At 43.2% G+C, this 15,362-nt stretch overlaps 1 protein-coding gene across 3 annotated transcripts in view; it reads left to right on the top strand.

Annotated features, from left to right (window-relative positions):
* Positions 1 to 7,608: 7,608 nt before the first annotated feature.
* LOC136428324 (sodium/calcium exchanger 1-like) overlaps positions 7,609 to 15,362 on the top strand; it is a 32,416-nt gene continuing 24,662 nt past the window's right edge. The window contains exon 1 of one of the 3 annotated variants that reach the window (XM_066417746.1): positions 7,609 to 8,155. The gene's annotated coding sequence lies outside the window, so the exon portion shown is untranslated. The remainder of the gene's footprint in view (positions 8,156 to 15,362) is intronic. The other 2 variants (XM_066417747.1, XM_066417748.1) reach the window with 2 other exon arrangements.

Genomic DNA, 15,362 nt, shown 5'->3' with positions numbered 1-15,362 from the left:
GATGTTATAACATTATGAAGCTTAATGTTTTCCGCATCAGTTTGCCTGCTGGTACACTGCGTCGTATACGCGTGTCTCTCATCCAACCAGTATGAACGAGAGTCAACCTAATCTATTGCCAAATACCGTTGAAAATAGAAAAGAACAACAATTGACCGCAAGTCTCCACATGTGCAAGTGCTGATATGTCAACCAAAAATATGATATGAAGGCGAAGAATTCTTTTAACCCAAAAATATATGAGATTGAAAATTTTCTTGTTTTGATATTCTAAATATTTGCTATTTCCATCATCTGGCCAATTTTTTTTGAAGATAGATAGATACATCAAAAGTTACGTGCAAATAACTGCTAACCTAGCCAACCCCCAGGTGTCACAGGCCTTAATTGGGCTTTTTTTGAGAACGCAGAAGACGTCATCCTCACTGCGAGCTTTGTTCGCGTTGCTCGTTTCGTCTCTGTCTACATCAATCCCATTCAATTTAGCTTCACTGACATACTGCCTGGATCAGCTTTGAAGTGTTTTTTCCTGTCCCAGAACGTGTTGATATAGGGCATGTTTCCTCGGGAAGGGCTAAAAACTAGTCCTAGGTTGATGCTAGCTGTAGTTAGATTCGCCGTCTCTGCCATCCCCGATCCATCCATGACATCAGTAAGGCAGATATTGGGGAGAAAGATATACTCGTCTTCCAATTAACCTTTGTAACTTCCAACCTATCTACATGGGGTAGACACAGGGCTTTCAATCAAGTACTAGTAGTGGCCCGTTTGTTCCTTAATTAGTGCACGTACCGTGTTTCTACTGATTACGAATGTCGTCAACATAGATCCTTTCGATTTTATCACCAGGCCTGGAGGAGTCATAGCGTACCAGATATAGTAGTATCAACATGGCGGCGATTAACATTTTACTCATTAGATAACATATAATGACTTTGAAATAAATGATTGAATAGGAAATTACGTTTTTTTCTTACTCCAATGTGATACGAAGGCAGATGATTGTCATTTACGGTATTTTGAGTAAATCCTCTTACATGTTAGAACTCCAAAGTAGCATGATCCTTATAACAGTAACCCTCTTAACGCCCCGGCTGTGGGGATGGTATGAGTTTGTCATGACGATAACGTAATAGATGACACGGGGCATTGATTTAACTCTGATCTTTCGTGTACTTATGGACTTGTCTGATATCAAATTGTACGACCTAATACTTATTTGGATGTTTGATATGCATTACCAATCGTTGATCACACTGGCTTTACAATATCCATCTTTGGCTGTTCAGACTATATCATGATTGATATTATTGATACAATGTTTCAAACTAGTAGAAATGATTGCACAGCAATTTCCTGTATGAGATCGTTGAAATGAAAGTATATATGGTGTAATTGATACATAGCATGACATGATTTTCACTTACTAGTATTTTGTACATATCGCACACATATACATCCGGCACTGGTTACAATTACCGATACACATATCATCGGCGCTGGTTACAATTACCGATGTGTCCACCAATTGTACATGTAGGGCAGATTTATTTGGAGTTCATGCGTCAATGCACAAGTTCTGTAACAAGAAATACTTTTTGGTGACGCCTCAGGGCGGAGGTATATTATAGAAAATCTAACGGGGTGGCAAAATAAGGGTATAAGATAAGGGCATACTCTTATGCCATGGCATCTGAATGGAAGAATATGGAATGGTTGGCTGCTGTTGGATACTTTATCAGTGCACTTGTTTTTGCACAACACTTTATCTTGTGGGTCAACGAAAATAAAGTAGAACTAATGTGTGACTGTTAAGTTTTACATTTCGCTACAAAAGGCCCCAGAACATTAAATTTAAAGGTTGCAGATTGAAACCACTTCAGACAGGAGAAACACGTCGATGTGCGGCCACTACTATACTCTCCAAGCAGAGGTTGGTGGAGAAGATTGTGACCCTTTTACCACACGCCCTGTTTTCTGTTGTCACTTGGTGGAGAGTGCCAACAGAAAACAGGGCATGTGATAAAAGGGTCACAATCCTCTTCACCAACCTCTGCATAGAGTAGCCACTACGAGGACATGGGCGTGTCTTTGACAGCCCGACCCCGTTTGATGGGCAGCCACAAATGAGGCAGAAACAACGGTTATTGTCGCCTCCACATAAGGCACACAAAAGCTGCCTTAACGTATTTACTGCACCTCGGTGTGGTAATGGATTTCATTGATATAAGATGTGTACTTAGATCTGCCTCACTGACCTTCAATTCTTTGTGTGGAATGTTCAAATAAGTCCCATCGAATGCTGTCGTCTGGTTCAGTAAAAGATCTTCAATATTGTGATGTTCGGACATGTTAAAAAGATCCAATTGCGACCTTTCTCTACATATTTGACCGTTGGGGCACCACAGAAAATCTGGCAACTAGTTTGCTCCACCCTTCTTGGCTTTCTGTTTTTCTTAATGTTTTACTTAGTGTCATGCCTGCCCATTTTCTGATATTATCCCTCCATCTTTGCCGTTGCCGACCACTATTTCTTCCTCCCTGGACGGTTCCTTGCATGATAGTTTTGGCTGGTCCCGATGACCGTGACACGTTACATGCTTTGATGCAATGGAAATTCTTCCACGGTACCACAGCAAATACTCTACACTGAGAAGGATTTGATGGACGTTGTAGATGTGTTGAGTGACATTACACACGGCAAACCATTAACAGTGTACGCTCGGGACGTGGCGAGAAGGCCGACGTTAAACGGTGTCAGCTTAATTTTTCAGAGAAAAAATGATAGCAAAGACGTCTTTTCAACTAGAAGTTCAAAATACCGCGTATGGCTACTGTAAAAGAGAATTACTTTTTTTCGTCATGGGGGGGGGGGGGGCAAAGGTAGATATGTGACTGTGTACGTGACCAGATATGTGACCAAAGTGTGACAGCCATTAAGAGAACTGTAACAAAATAAGTGTTGATGAATATGACTGCCATGTCGACAATGTGTGCATCTCCGGAACTCAGATGACGACCATTGCACGGCACAGGATCCCTGTCTGAAGTTATTTACGGTACAACAGCTTCTTGGACGTAACGCACCAGATTCACAAGCACAGGTCAGAAATCGAAGCTGGAGGGTATGTTCTGATCTAATCAGCACTCAGAGGCAGCTTATGTAGAAGATACACGTCAGCAGGACTGTTAAAGATGCCCAAAGGACCCAGAGAACCCTGGGCACGCTATGAAAGAACCCCTGGCATTGGTCGATAAGTATTGGGTCAAAACATCGATTGGCATCATCACAGGTTAAGTTAGCTGTCTTCTCTCCTGGCAATTGCTATGGTATGGTGAGGTATGGAATGGTGTGTTCACGGTGTAGTGTTGCATTATGGTGAGGTATGGTGTGTTATGTTCTGTTGTGTTGTGCTGTATTGTGTTGTGTTTTGGTACGTTGTGTATTGTACCGTATTGTGTTGTGTTGTACTGTGTTGTGTTGTGTTGTGGCGGGAAATATGCTGTAAGGTTTCTACAAGACCGGAAATATGTCAAACAAGGCCATTAACATATCCGTACTTCACTTGTAATCAATTAGATTTTAGCGTCCTTCAAATCGACAAGCAAGTGATGACATTATATTACTCTTGCCTATACTCAAGAAAACTAGCCATTACTGTGAATCATCGGATAACTGGCGTGATCAGCTTACCAACATTTTGGCGTGTTTCTTTGTGCGGTACGCTGCAGCGTGAATCCTTTAAAAGCCTCCCATGTAAATGCCCTAAAACCTTACTTACCGTAGTGCTTTATAATCTTTATAATCTGCCTGGCAATGGTTTAAGAGGGAAGCTTCGGGGGAAAAGATAAAATACAACAAAGCTTGCAAGTGCAGAAATAACATTTTCAATACCAAATCAAGTTGCCACGAAAAGGATAAGGGCATATGCTATATATTATCGTCCATTGCCATCATCCCAATGTGATATTCGCTTCAAGGAGGAACCCCTCCCTTGACGCATTCCATCTTCTCTGTTTCGTGCTAGGTACTAATGTTATTTCCGATCGCTATGCGACCTGGCGTTTGTGAGATTAACAGCCACCTTACTGCAACGATTATGTAGTGAAAAGATTACGACTCCAGTCACACCCGCTCGACTGTAGAAAATGGTGTGGATCTTTATACTGAGATCTTCTATTATGGCGGAGGACTCAACAACTTTGATGGGTTTTGGTTTTAGTAAAAATGCAGCCTCGTGTTGAAATTGCCAACCAACTATACTGTAAGAATTACGTATACGTGTTAGAATTGTTATTTTACCATCATTACAACAAGTTCTACAATCATGGCTAACGATGGCGTAGACTTGGAAGGACTTTGGGTTTGCCTGTCATTTTTGACCGAGGATACGATGAATATTGGCATGGTGTCAGTTTAAAATCACAAATTTACTGTATTATACGCCTGAAGTCTTTAAAAAGCTATGTTAACTTCTAGAAGTCCCTTGCTAAAAACCCGTATAAACTTGCCCTACGCACTTGCATACGCGCATTATCTCATACTAGATATTTATCTGCTTTGAAATAAACGCCCTTTCATTCTCGACTGGACAGTCCTTTTTATTAGTTAGGACGCTCAATTTTTAGATAACGTGATGAATTAGAAATTCTACTGTAAAGTAAAACTATTATTTATGTATTGTTTTACCAAGAGCGTTTGGCCCAACAATGGACTAAACAACCACATAGTCTCTTCTATTTACACTGAAGACCTGGGTCGCATTGCAAAAACACAGCTCCTTACATTCGCCGTTGACCTTCTTTTTGGTTTGTTGCAAACCATTCACTCGAGAGTTCTAGAATTGCGCGCTAACATAATCCAACTGAAACCTAACACACTGTACACCTAACTTTGCCTAGGCCAGTGTACGATGTTTGTGGTGTAGTGTGTCTTGGAGTGCGCCGTTTCCTTAAAAGAACCTTTAAACGTCTGGACATCATCTTTGCATCATCTTACCTTCATATTCTTCACAAGGGATGCTCAAGACGCTATGCTCATTTCCAGGTACGGTATATACACGGAGAGATAAAAGACAGCGGTGTGGTTGCAGCCTAACAATGGCTATCGTTAGACAGGGAACAGGCCCACTAGAACCTCTCACTCACTATCCGGTTTAATGTATTTTTAACCGTGGTTTTCGAAGTACGAAGACTTCATGCATATGCCATGAGTCATGTCAGCAAATATCAAACTTCAGAAATGGCTGTAATGCATTATTTACACTGATGGAATGCTTTGCCCTGCAATATCTGCCACAATGAGAGAAACCAAAGCGTTTCCCAATACGTAACTTGAATTCCGAAGACTGGAAATGTTCGCAACATAACTTGATAGTAGTCTATAGCTGGCGCCATGGCGATCTAGCGTCGCTGTAACAGTGTAAATGCTAGTGGTGCCGGGGTGCTCCCTTTTTCATCTCTTAAGTCGATGGCTTTGCGCATGCTTCAATTGCCAGAGGACAGCAGCATTGTCAACCCTGGACGGCTAGTGAACACCGGTGATAGCTACTCGGTGTCACTCCCCCAACATAAATCTTCAAATAGCTTCCGTTTCCTGTCAGTTCTACAGCTGACCATGTGTGATCACGGAGACCCAGGAGTACTGCGTGCCATCAGGTTTGATAAGGGAATTTTTCAAAAACAGTTCGCGAGCGGTTTGGCTTTCATCCTAAAGTTTGATGTGGATTGCTGTGACAAGGTCGAGGTCGTATATGCGGCAACCTACACGGCCAGGTGATTATTGTTCTTATAAATTATGCATGAAGACTGTCGTTTCCTATCAGTTTGATTCTTTTCTATAGTTAGTGTGCAGTGGACGTCATTCTTAGACACGAAAGTTGAGGCAGCGGTTAAAATGTTCATACACAGTACATGTACACTTTCTATGGAGTAGGATTTTTACATTGCAGAACCACTACACCACTCAAAATATATAAAGATAGAAACGAAGAATCACTACCATTAAACGTCGTGCATTTGCAGTTTCCAAATGATGTAAATAAGTTGTATGGGAGAAGAATCAGTTTACCTGTGCACATTTGTAATATCGTTGGAGTAACGGGAGACAGGTAAATAGTTGTGTCGGGACTTTACCAATCCCATTGGCTAAGCGCGGAAGCCTCGAGGCGAGCTCTATAGCGCCTCGGGAGTATTTTCTACCCGCCCGGGATCTCGCGTGGAAGTCCGCCAAGGTGACAAGGCCTGTGCGCTTGCGCTGGGTGCAGGTGTACAGCACGACTGTCAAGTGCACCAGGTGCGATGTGAACCCGAGCGAACACTTATTACGTGTGTCGGCTTGGCTTGCACAGATGCCTACGCACACGGCTTCCGGCAGTGTGTCGCCTAGCCTCTACCAGGCTCCAGCTAGAGGTGGCTGGAAAGAGTAGAAAATGGCCAAGTAGACAGATAAGATTCCAGAGGACTTAGCTGGCCAAAAATACAGTTTATATCTGTATATTTGGCCAATTTCTACTCTTTCCAACCACATTTGGAGCCTGGTAGAGGCTAGTGTGTTGCCGACGAAAGCCGACTTACGGTGGAAGTTTATGCGATGCTTTTTTTCGTTGCTGCTAACTCTGATTTGATTAATTGGGCAGGATATTGGTAAAGCGTCTTATAGATTGAGCCCTATGATCTTCGAGTGCCAATTTCATCCGTTTGGAAAAAGCAAGTTTGCTACATTCAGACAGACTCACATACACACACTGACACACACACACACACACACAAACACACACACACACACACACTCACACACACACACTCTCTCTCTCTCTCTCACGTTCGCTCGCTCAATCATAGCTTGCTCCAGGGAGCGCAGTGTCTGCTGGCGTTCCTCATTTGAAAATTACATGTATTTGCATCAGTGTTGTAGTTACTGCTCGGATACGTCTTGCTCAAACTGAATTTCGTTGGCCGAACCTGGCCGACAGCAGGCTTCATATCGTCGTTTGAATTGATTTCGCACGGAGACTTAACACAACGTGTACAAGGTGTGGGTGAACCAGGTACTCTTTATGTTCTCCAAATACCACTAGGCATTACATAAATTCATGCACGCAATACGGTGATAGATTATCCAACAAAACCTATCTGATTTATTTATACGAGGCCATCAGAGGCACATTGTTAACAAATTATTCCTTCTCTGGTACGATGGCTGTTCCATAGTCCTGGACCTGTAATTCAATTTGATGCCCACACGTATTGAGCGGGTACACGCACTCTTGCACCGTGCATGGTTTTCCGTGTCTTCCTGTGTGATGATTTATGCCCACAGTCATAATGAAGATGACACCGTGCTAAGAGGGAGGACGGGCCTGGGAATATATCTATGGGCCTAATGGAGGGCAGGCAAGTGTGGAGAGCTGTCCCCATACTTGCCCTGTCGGGCGCACCTTCCGCACGAGTGACAGTAGTCATTTATATTTCATGGCGAAGGTTGATATGTGTGCATAGGGACGCCTGTCATGGTGATTATGTTTTGCCAACGCGAAGACATGATTCTTAAATTCACTGGGTCGGGGAAGCGCGTTTATTGAGGCCGAGAACACGAGGAAGGTAGGGGATACCTTACCGCGCTCGGTCGCTTTTGACGTCACCTGCTTAGATACAACTCGGGTGGGTTACACGCCGAGACAAAGGTACACGGTTGCTAGGTGACTCTAATTGCTGCTTATTTGCACAGACTTCATTGAAGGGTGATTATATTCGGATGTGAACGCCGTGCATAGAAGGCCTCAGAACGCTGCGATCAGTTTGGGATTGACGTGTTGAGAAGAGGGCATCCTACTAGAATCATTGCTGAAGTACCAGCGCCTTGTGCACGGCGGGAAGACAAGGGCTGTGCACGGCGGGGTTTGTCTGCACGGCGCGCTGCATGGTGGAGCATGACTGGCACAGCGACATGGGAAAGGTGCGCCGGGCGTAATTTCATGGCAGAGGGAACAACCTAGACTGTTGGTAGCAACAGGACAGTGGTAGATCGACCCTAGAACTACAGAGTCTACAAAGTGGCCTCCCTTGCCCTGGAAGCTGCGTGCTGAGAGCCTGTGTTGTACCTGTCACTGACACTGCGGTCGCGCTGTGGGAGTAGGAGGGGCAAACAAAACAGGTGAGCCGGATGGGTTGGTCAGCTTGAACTCACGCCACCGTAGTTAGCAATACCTGACATATACCAGGCAAACGTGCTTTCTTGAGACACTATAACAAGAGATACGCTTGCACAGTGGTCAGAAGAAGGGTTGAGCTTTAACAGTGTCTTGATCATGATCCTTGTGCGTGAGATTTCGGTGTCCCAGGGCTTGTAACATGTTCGTTTTTACAGTCATGTCGTCTGTAAATATCCAATACTTCGAGCAGTACGTGCTTGCCGAGTAACCTCTTAAACACCACGCTTCCAAGTCAAATATTACAAGCACAGCATTCTAGTAGATCAGTCGGAAAATCATTGGAACGAAGCCCGTTTTTTTATGACCGTGCACGCCGCTGCGTCAGCTGCGATGCTGGCGGCGGGCCCTCCCGATGGTGTACAAAGGTAGTGGTTTTAGCGGTTTCTTGTGTAAAGAACCTTTGTCTTGCTGTAGCTACATAAACACATGATTGGGAAATTGGGCTAAGACCGAGCTATTGACCTTCTTGCTGATTTACAGCCAATTAACTCATCCTCCAAGGAAATTCTCTGTCCGGTAATATTTAATGGGACCTTTTCCATACCTTGCCGAGCATAACTCACATTGAAAGCAATCTGAAAAAGTCTTACTGACATTATCGATAACCCAATTACAGCATTACACTTTGACAAGCTCAGTTTGGCGCCTCCACAGATTATCTAATCAAGATTTTGGGATACACAAAAAGACGAGCATGTAAAGCTCAATCATAAGATCTGTTATGCCCTCAAACTGGCCATGCTCGGAATTCATCAGAAGTATGGATAATACTATAGTGCTCAAGTCCTATAGATATTTCAATTTTCACTTTTGATGCCATCTTTATCAAAATGATGAGTCTTGGCTGAGAAGGTGGCTAACGTTGTGCGTGTCATTTTTAACACCCTCCCACCGCCACGCCACAGTACGTAACGCTGTACATATGGAGACATCCATCGGCTGCAGCAGAAACCTACCGTTCCGTTTAACCTCACAGGCGCCCGATATAATTGCACCAGATATTGAACTTCAACCAGAACCCGTCCTTCAGGGGAACAGAATAATTTAATCTCTACCCGAGTTGTTACAGTTTATCGACAGAGGCAAAGTAGTCGTAATGGGTTTTAAGTTCAAGAAACGGCCTTTGCTCCGCTTGTTGGGCAAGACCTCTCACTGGTGACTTTCTTTCATTTTCCCCATTCCAACTCCATTACTGGTAGATATCTGAGCTTATGATGGAAATACTTGAGTTAGGCTGATATTCCACCATTCATCGTTACAATATCAAGTCCAGCTACGTCTCATAGTGTAGGCCTATAGGGAATGTGGGTGATACAGAGCAAGAAAAATATATGATACAGACTTAGGTTTTTTTCCACTTCAGTTTAGAAAATTGAAAATTTCAATCACGTAGGTAGCACGTATGTACGTAACATTTTCTTGGCAGTTATGCAGCGCTTGTGCGCCTATGATTTGTTGTAATCGAAATGTCACCATTGGTTCCCATCACGACAGACATGGATGCATATTCTGCTTCGGGTTGACGATGAATAAAAAAAGTTCTGCTTACGAAACGAAGACAACAGTGGAAGACGTCTTTTCTTACCTCGAATCATTTACATACTCCTGTACTTATGTTATTGTCATCAGTTCACAGAAAGGACAGAAAGGGAACGATAGGTCGTAAAAGATGTCAATGTTTCGCTTTATGAAGTGGCCTCGGAGTTCAATTCAATTTTACTCACATAAACCTTTCAAAACCGTTACAAACGATCATGCCCGTAAAATTCAATGCCCTTAAAAAAGACTAAGTACTGCAATAGTGTTCTGGATCTTTATTGTGAATGTTTATTTCCTTGCCATCGCCCTGTGATGAATCTAAGCTGTCATTTGTTCTGAAGGATGTTTTGCTCGTCTCCCCCGTTACCGTCTGTCAGTCGAGCGGAATAGTCTGGCGGTAAGCAATCCCATTGCTGAATCATCTGAAGGTCGCGGGTTCAAATTCCAATCTTAGACCCGCACGCTTCTGGTGGGGACTACAGTCCTTCTATCCCTTGTTCATGCAACAGATATCTATGTCCCGTCCACAGCAGCCAAGTACACAACCACCGTGTGACGTGACGATTTACAGGTAATGCCTTTCAGATTCATATAGATTCTGAAATATATTACCTATAACGTGGCTATCGGTTTTCTTTAAGCCTTGAATTAAGTTAGTTTTCATGTTAGGTCGCTAGATAAACGGGTTAACGTTAACCACGTTACCCTTCGCTCGGAGTCAATAACTTAACGTTACATCGTAGTCAGATTTTCGTTCATGGTCGACACGGAAAAAAGGGTTCTTAAAAAGTCCCGGTAAGATGAAATTTGAGTAATGCCTCACAGGACCCCACATCTCTGTGGATGCCTCTGGATGTTATGGTAGGTTGCAGGCAAATTTAGATACACCCTACATGAGCAAACTTCTGACTTTTCCACACATAACCTTGCCTTTTCGGGTAGAAAAAATACAGCTATTTTCTCCAATGAAACATAGAATGCACTCTCTCTCTTGATCTTAAAGTCAAAGTCTGGGTCGCGGAAATGTGTCGATGTTTAGTAGACAAGTTTCTTTTTAACGACGTAGAAATGTTTAGAGTATATAGATGTCCTCAAGTCTAATAATAAATTCAGCAAAAATAGCTAGATACAGCAAGAATCCAAGATACATGCGACCATACCATCGTGGGATTGTCCTCTCCTGAGTTACAGCATGTTCTGATGTGGCACGAAGAATCACCGGCGCTACTACACTTTATTGCACTTTAAATGATAACGCACGGACATCCTACGTTCAAAGCCCCATATATTCGTAGCTATTCTGTGACAACGGTTAAAGTTTGAATTCCACGCTTAGGGGGCATGCGGCCTTCTCGTGGGGAGCCTCGGACCGTTGAAGACGTATGGCGCCCCGCTCCCCAAAGCCGCCCGGTGGAAGTAGGCAGTCGTAGATATCCGCGGCCACGAATCGGTCACCTGTTCCTTGTGCTATGGCGCAAGAGTTTGCGTCGCCGTTGTTTGTTGTATCATACAGAAGCCGAAAAGTCGGCAACTGTTTGAGATCTAATCTAATATCCCGCGTCGGTGGACGACTTCAGTTGCGCTTAAGGGTATGCAACTTAAAACACCACGCATTGGCGAACCGTCACGTTGCAGAAAACACCAAACAGAAGTTTGGGTGAAGGTAGAGCTAGACACTCAGGCTAGAAAAAAAAAACACAGGAAAGAGAGAATAATGAAGTTTACAATTGAAAATAACTAGCCGAAGATCCAGGCTTGTTTAGCTGCAGTCCGCTCTAACCCTGGTTATCCGGAAACAAGTCCTAACAAGAAATATATCAAAATTAGGAAGAAGCTATATGAGAAATTAGGCCCTCAAAGGCTCATGGGGGTAGTTACACAACGTACTTGTCTGTGTCATGACGGGAAGACATATACTTTCATGCACGGTATGGACGTTCTTTCTTACTCATGTTGATGGTTAAGCTTTGTCTCTCACATGAAGTTATCGGAGACATTTGTGCGGCTTTTTTGGCTTGCATCAACTGCCACAAACTGCCAAACATCACTCTTGATTGGAGCATCACGCTTTTGAAATCATTTCTAAAATTTCTTGTAGAAACCTCCCGTCATTTAATACGGAGTTACTGAGATAGCTCACGTCTTCTCAGTCCCTCCGTATTTTTCCCGTGTGAGAGAGAGTAATCTGGTCATCAGAACAACACCCATCCCTTTTTTATTCGGAGCCAGTCTCCGCTAATGTTACATGGAAGATTAAAGATCGGAGCGGAGTAGCGAATGTGTTTCTTCTTATTTCGGGACCGCCTTTTTTCTCATGGTGATAAAGTACAACGGCCTTATGATTAAAGATTGGTGCAGAGTCGAGACGTATCCAAAGCGTCAGCGGCTGCCTGACGCCATCCCCCAAATCCCTGCCGCGCTCAGCGCCATACATATAAGTTGTGCGACTTCGACACTATATTTATCATGTCATGAAAGGCTTCTTTCAATGTGTCAGTCTACAACGCAGACCGAGCGCAGCTGGCGTCTTCTCACAACTTGAACAGAGCCGTCCTCGACTCTACAATGCATTGAACATTTTAAGTATGGCTCTTTTTACGAGGTTGTTTTTAAAGTTTACAATTGCCACAATAGTTTGTTCTATTAGCAATAGAGCGTGCCTCAGTTCTTAAGGGCTTGCCTACAGTCTGTATTGGGTACAAACACAAGCCAGCTCAGAAGAGGACCAGAAATAGTCATGCTTTTAAGTACCAGAGTTATCAGCCAAGGATTGACGTGTTCAAAAATTCGTATTTCCCGAGAACCATAGTAGAATGGAACTCGTTGTCATCAAGTACTGTAGGAGCTTCATCACTAAGTAGCTTTAAAGAACGGTTGCAGTCAGATATGCAAAGACTAGGTGTAACAGACCGTTCGGTGTAATATGACCAGCTGCTGCCGCGCCGCGTGCCTGCGAAGCTGGTGTGTTACGCCTGATGGCGGTTATACCGGCTATATAGATACAGATACAGATACAGAAATGACAAACATGAGGCCCATTATCGACCATGAGGTCTAAGTGGGAAGAAGCACCAACGGTAATCAACATGTGGATAGGTGCTGACGGGACTGACCCTGGCTACATTATCACTTCAACCTGCACAAGTGGCTATCTTGGAAGGAAGGACCCGGAAACATTTTCTCAGGTTTAATGTTAAGTATGGAATATCCACCCAAGAGATTCTTGTTAATCAAGATAATTGTTTTCTTCTCAAAGTAGTACCTTATAATGTTGGGCATATGTGGCTGAGTCATTGGGATATTTGCCAGCTACATTAATTTTGTATTACTGTGAATTCCTTTGGCAGTCATTACGGTTTACACTGTCCCTGTGACTTGCTATGTTGGCTGGCATATCCAATATAATTTAAAACCCAGGAAGCATATCCAATATTTTCTTTTTCTAATCCTTGACTTCTTTCAAATGAAAATGTTCATCGTCCTTGCCATAACAGTAACATATCATTGTCTTTTGCGGCATCAGTCACAGTGGTAAATGTCTTATGTACTTAGGTATCCTTTCAATGTTCTAACACATGGCCAGTGCACTGCAAAGGGAGTATCCTGTGGCATAAAAGAACATCTAATGTTGAGGGACAATGAACACATGTCCCCATAGATATCTCTATTCTAGGGATAACTGTTCTTCAGAAACATTTGTGGCCATAGCATGGGGGATCCTATGACAGAAATGGTTAACAATTCATGAGATGCTTTGTAGCAGGATTGATTCCAGGATTACTGATATTGAACTAACCAAACAAGGCTATCGGAAATATGTATATATTCTGCAAAAACCCAATAAGTGTCAGGTAAAGTTGCATATCTATTTGGCACCAAACAAGGTATGTGGATAAACATTAGTAGGACTGATCTAATCAGTACAAAACACTAGCTAGATTAGGTTGAGGATTAAAGGAGACACATGCAGTCTAATGCAAGATCAAAAAGATAAAGATGGTAGCCTAATGGTCAAATTTTGAAGATGAAAACACCCAGTTCAGACACACTTAATGTGATATACATGACACAGTAGATGGTTCATCAGCACAAATTTGATTTGCCCAGACTACCAGGTGTGTACTGTGTAAATCTTCACTCCTGAGCTAACATTAATCTTGCAACACAAGCTTGAAGCGGATTTAAAGTACATGTATGGGATTGGTTGCACAGGAGAGTCAGGTGTTTGTAGTTAGTGGCAGGCAGGTGAAGGTTGTGTGTTTGCTTGTAATCTCTGCGTGAGAAACGGGTCAGAATGAAGTGACTCAGTTGGCCTCCTTCAACGCTACCATGGTCACATGTATGGCACACGTCCACCTCTCAGGTGCAGCTCACACCCATCCCAGTGGATACTTAAACCCAAGATCAATACATTTACAGCGGATTGATGGATGACTCAAAAGTGTTAGTCCGGCATACATTACCACATATGGATGCTTCCTTTGGTGTCAGTTTCAGCTGTCCAGATACATTCTTTTCAACCTATTGAACGTGGACTGGTCTCTAGACACAGGATTTGTTTACAGATAATACCTCAGTGCTAAATAAAACTACAGCAGCAACACAAACAAACTCTATTGAATGTGGCACAAAGCGTAACTGCAGTGAGGGTGAGAGGTGGTCGGGACCGTACAATGAGTGCTGGGACAAGAGGCAATTGGTGCGCAGCCTAGCATAACGTCTCAGGATCCTTGCTTTTGTGAGAAGTGAATCAATATGGTGTGACTGGTTGAAGAAGGTTTGCACATTTCTGGTGACGACTGGTCCCGCAAACAGGCAGGAATTGATTTATTACTAGTAACGGTTACTTTTTACGATGTTTGCGATGCAGGTAAGCGTTGGTTGGAAATCCTTATGAGGTTGGTATCCGACTCGTGCCTCAGCTGTCATCTGTTGACCTGGTTCTGCATCTCTCCGCCATGTTTAAACAGTATTGTGTAGAAGGCAAGGGGTTCTTTCTTCCCTTTTATTTGGGCTTGTGTCGGGAGAGTCTACATCGGATTCATTGCATAGCAGCTGCCTAACATCCTTTTATTCAACTTTCAAGAGTGCATTCATCGCGGGCATGAGGTATTTTGAGCTGTTATGGGTAAATCACTAAGCTGTGTTGACTTATCAACCTTATATCAGTTCCCAAGTAGACATTGGTAGGGAGGGTTTTGTAATGTTTTCTGACAGCCCATTTTAAAGCTGCCCTCAACCTTACATAAACCTCCAAGCAGATATTGGTAAGGAGCAACCCTCATCCTGAAGAGCCAGCTGTTGGAAAAATAGTAGAAAACACGGCAATCTTCCCTACCAATACCTCCTTTAAAGTTAGAAGATAGATGTAAGGATAAGTTATCATGCCAACACCACCTGTCATAGCAAATGCTGCAAATGAGGGCATCTAATATCACGGGACATGCTACAGTACAAGGTAAAGTAACAGGTTTTAATACCAGTAGGACAGGTCAAGCATGTCTGTTAATTTCTAAATGATGGACAGGTAGGGATGTTAGTCCTTTGATTTGGAAAGACGGCTTAGAAGAGTCTTAAGCTTGACTTAATGTCAACAAAGAGTGGCTTAAG

The sequence above is a fragment of the Branchiostoma lanceolatum genome, chromosome 2 (genome assembly GCF_035083965.1).
Source record: "Branchiostoma lanceolatum isolate klBraLanc5 chromosome 2, klBraLanc5.hap2, whole genome shotgun sequence".
Taxonomy (NCBI): Eukaryota; Metazoa; Chordata; class Leptocardii; order Amphioxiformes; family Branchiostomatidae; genus Branchiostoma; species Branchiostoma lanceolatum.
Note: the sequence above shows the minus strand (reverse complement) of the source record. Positions and strands in the feature narration are given on the sequence as shown.